Source organism: Peromyscus eremicus, chromosome 4 (genome assembly GCF_949786415.1).
Source record: "Peromyscus eremicus chromosome 4, PerEre_H2_v1, whole genome shotgun sequence".
Lineage (NCBI taxonomy): Eukaryota > Metazoa > Chordata > Mammalia > Rodentia > Cricetidae > Peromyscus > Peromyscus eremicus.
Window position 1 is genome coordinate 142,560,921 of NC_081419.1, and position 4,659 is coordinate 142,565,579.

Here is a 4,659-nt window from a genome sequence, read left to right on the forward strand (position 1 = left end):
GAAAGATCAGAGAAGCAGAGCAAACCATAGCCACCACCTCTTACCTCACCAACTCCTCAGCATGAAAGAGAGACTGAGTTCCTGTCTCCTGCCTTATATTCCTTTCTCTGCCCAGCCATATCACTTCCTGTCTCAACCTTCCTAGTGCTGGGATTAAAGGTGTGTGATCCCAAGTGCTGGAATTAAAGGTGTGTGCCACTGCTGCCTGGATGTTTCTCTTTTAGACTGGACTAATCTCGCGTAGCCCAGCATGGCCTTGAACTCACAGAAATCCAGATGGATCTCTGCCTCTGCCTCCCAAGTGCTAGGATTAAGGGTATGTGCCATCACTGCCTGACCTGTAAGGCTAACTCAGAGGCAGGCTCTGTCCTCTGATCTTCAGGCAAGCTTTATTTTCTAGATTACAAACAGTATATCACTACACTCTAACAACAGGGATCCCACGAAAGACCAAAGTAACGACACTACCCAAGTCCAACTTGGTGAACCAATGAGCTTTATTGGGGTCACTTACAGGAATATGGGTGAGGGGCCACCCATAGGAGCAGAAATGACTCAAAGACAGCTGTGTCACCAAAGCCCACCCCAGCACGGGTGACACAGCTCTCGAAGCTGGGAACCTGGAGCACACTGCACAGCCTGCAGGCAGCTCCACAGATTGGAGCGTGTCCTTCCCAAGTGACTATTTTCTAAACTCCTTCCAGGCAGCCGGGTTGGTTTCTTCTTCCAGGCTGCTGTTTTTGTAGCTTTTCTCCTCTGAGAGTCTTCTTTGCAGCTCAGCTTCAGTTCCTTTGAGGGATTCTCAGCTTTTATTTCCTGTGGCAGGGAGGGGCCTAGTGAATCTGGTCAGTTTCAGGGACTTCCTGAAGCTATTTTGAATTGTTTACCTTTGTGTTTACAGAGCTGCAGGATGGAATACTTCAGTCTTGGAAGAAGCTGTTACACAACAATTATCATCACTTAGTCAGGATTTTTTGTCCCTGGGACCAAAAGCTGGAGCAAAGCAAAAGGAGGTACGATCAATCATGGTTTCTTGTGGGGAAAGGTGTGTCACAACAGCCTACATCATCCTGGGATACGAATATAGGAGGAGACTGAGGCAGGATTAGCCTCCAAGGACATGCCTCCCAGCTAGGCCCCACGCTTACCTTTTATCATGTCCCAATGACACCATCATACTGTGAATTCATCAGGATGAATCTATTTGTTAGGGTCCTGGAGAAGTTCCACAAAAGACCACCATACATGTATGCAATCGACAAGAGCATTTGTTATAGCAGCATGCTGGGGCTGTCCATCCCATACAAAGGCAAAATGGAAAGTACCTCGAGAGAAGCTCACAGGCTCCTTTTAAGAGCTAAGGGGAGTTCCTAGGGCAGTTAGGTCATCTCAGATATGATTGGCTTAAGCAAGTGGCGATCATATTAGTATGTTCTAATTAGTTAGGGGTAGTCAGGGGCTGGGTAAGGCTACAGCTTTTCCATTTTTAGGCAGGCCTACACAAGTCCAAGGCTTTGTTCTTATTTGGTTATCACCTTGAACTGTTGTGTGTGTGTGGGCTCAGGCCTAGTACATGCAATTCTCCTTGTTCCTGTTGCCAGAGGCACCAGTGATTAATTGTCATTTGTTTGTGGCTTCCTCAGAAACCGCCTGCTCAGTTGAGTCACTAGGACAGGCTGTCATGGTATTTGCCTGGCCCTCTCAATGTCAGGGTTGTCATGGTCCACTGGACTCCCCTCCCTACCCTCCTGTTTAAAGGTTTTTGAGGCAGGGTCTCTCTATGTATCCCTGGCAGTCCTGGAACTCACTCAGTAGACCAGACTGGCCTTGAACTCACAGAGATCCACCTGCCTGTGCCTCCCAAGTGCTGGGATTAAAGGTGTGCGCCACCACCGCCTAGTTGTATGGTCCACTGGACTCTTGAGACAGTCTCACAGACACCCCAGAAATATCGGAGCATCTCAATGCAATCAAGCTGCTATTCCACTTTAACCACCATACCCAGTGTCTGCAGGAGGACACAACAGTCACGTGTTTTCTGGTTTTGGGAAGTTTGTCATTCAGAACTTGAGTGCAGGGCAGCGGTGGTGGCACACACCTTTAATCCCAGCACTCGGGAGGCAGAGGCAGGCAGATCTCTGTGAGTTTGAGGCCAGCCTGGTCTACAGAGTGAGTTCCAGGAAAGGCTCTAAAACTACACAGAGGAACCCTGTCTCAAAAAAACAAAACAAAACAAAACAAAATAAACAAACAAACAAACAAAAAAAAGAACTTGAATGCATGGATGGAGAAGGACTCTCCCAACTCTAGGACTCAGGTGGCTATTGTCACATTCCTGGTGTGTTGATCTCACCTGGCTTTCCTTATACCACCACTAATGGGAGAATGGGCATGAAAGGTGAGCTCAGGCACACAAGGCCTATGACCCACCAGGGAAAGCAAATGCCAGGGCTATTGCATGTAACAGGCAGGTGAGGGTATCAATTGGAAAAGTTAATTGATATGAGGGGCACAGTCTTGCAACCTCGTGCTTGAGGCAGGTGTGAGTACCAGAGGAACACCTGGTGTGTGGAATGCTGCATTCACTGACAGTGTAAAGTTGTTCTAGAGCAGAGGCAGCACTGTGGTGTGTGCACAGATGGTGAGAACCTGGCACTGTGTGTGCACAGATGGTGAGAACCTGGCACTGTGTGTGTGTGTGCACAGATGGAGAGAGAACCTGGTACTGTGTGTGTGTGCACAGATGGGAGAATCTGGCACTGTGTGTGTGCACAGATGGGGAGAGAACCTGGCACTGTGTGTGCACAGATGGGGAGAGTACCTGGCACTGTGTGTGTGTGCACAGATGGAGAGAGAACCTGGCACTGTGTGTGTGTGCACAGATGGGAGAACCTGGCACTGTGTGTGTGCACAGATGGAGAGAGAACCTGGCACTGTGTGTGCACAGATGGGGAGAGAACCTGGCACTGTGTGTGTGTGCACAGATGGGGAGAGAACCTGGCACTGTGTGTATGTGCACAGATGGGAGAACCTGGCACTGTGTGTGCACAGATGGGGAGAACCTGGCACTGTGTGTGTGTGCACAGATGGGAGAGAACTTGGCACTGTATGTGTGTGCACAGATGGGGAGAGAACCTGGCACTGTGTGTGTGTGCACAGATGGAGAGAACCTGGCACTGTGTGTGCACAGATGGGGAAAACCTGGCACTGTGTGTGTGTGCACAGATGGGAGAGAACCTGGCACTGTGTGTGTGTGCACAGATGGGGAGAGAACCTGGTACTGTGTGTGTGTGCACAGATTGAGAGAACCTGGCACTGTGTGTGTGCACAGATGGGGAGAACCTGGCACTGTGTGTGTGTGCACAGATGGAAAGAACCTGGCACTGTGTGTGTGTGCACAGATGGGAGAACCTGGCACTGTGTGTATGTGTACAGATGGAGAGAGAACCTGGCACTGTGTGTGCACAGATGTGGAGAACCTGGCACTGTGTGTGTGTGCACAGATGGGGAGAACCTGGCACTGTGTGTGCACAGATGGGGAGAACCTGGCACTGTGTGTGTGTGCACAGATGGGAGAGAACCTGGCACTGTGTGTGTGTGCACAGATGGGAGAGAACCTGGCACTGTGTGTGTGTGTGTGTGTGTGTGTGTGTGTGTGTGTGTGTGCACAGATGGGGAGAGAACCTGGCTGTGCTCACAAGCAGGGTTCATTTTAGTTCACAGCCTTTTGTTGCCTGTGTCCATCGTTAGTGACAATCACCGAAACCCAGCTCCCTTGGCAGCCTGATCCTGTGCCTCACATGAACGAGATGCTGTGCTGGCCAGCAGGGAGCTATCTGCTTGCAGGCTGGCCTTCTACAACTGAAACCCCAGGGCAGCCTCACGCATGAAGTCAGGGGCTCCCTGGGCCATCTAGTAGACACCATGAATGAGGTAAGAGGACAAAGAGCACCCATGAGGGACAGTCAGCTTCAAGTCCATAGGGTCCTCATTGGCTTTGGACATCAGTCACCTCTGTAAGTGTCACTTGTAAGAGGGGACTTCCATATTAGAGGAGGAAGGGACTTAGTGCACGTGGAAGTCTTCCCGAGTTTCGGGATGTTCCTGTTCCTCACTAGACACCTTGCCCTGTTCTCAGCCCTCCTCCGGCGCTAACCTGTCCCTTGTGGTGGCCCCAGGAGATAAAGACCTCTGTCAGCTCCCTCATTTCTTTTGTATTTGTGGCCACTGAGGCACAGAGAGGTTACCTGGTTGCCATGGTAACTTGATGAGCCATAGTGGTCCCAGTTTGCCTTCTCTGCCTGTCCTGACCAGAAGCAACTTAAGAGAGGAGAGTTTATTTCATCCTACAGTCCGTCATGAAAGGAAGTCAGGACAGAAGTTCAAAGCAGGAACTGAAGCAGAGGCCACAGAGGAACGCTGCTTGCTCACTGGCTTGCTTCCCATGGCTTGTTCAGCCTGCCTTCATACACAAGCTAGGCCCACTTGCCATGGGGCGGCGCCACCCACAGTGGGCTGTGCCCTCCCACATCCGTCATTAGTCAAGAAAATGCCCCGCAGCCTTGCCTGCCTGTCACTCTGAGGGAGGCAGTTCCTCAGGCGAGCTTCCCTCTTCCCAGGTACGTCTAGGTTTGTGTCAGGTTGACAGACACCGTCTGG

At 50.8% G+C, this 4,659-nt stretch overlaps 1 long non-coding RNA gene across 1 annotated transcript; it reads right to left on the bottom strand.

Annotated features, from left to right (window-relative positions):
- Positions 1-479: 479 nt before the first annotated feature.
- LOC131908751 (uncharacterized) lies at positions 480-1,356 on the bottom strand. The gene is made up of 2 exons (XR_009378657.1): positions 888-1,356; positions 480-816 (listed from the first exon to the last, which is right to left on the bottom strand). It is a non-coding gene; the product is annotated as an uncharacterized LOC131908751 (long non-coding RNA).
- Positions 1,357-4,659: the final 3,303 nt, after the last annotated feature.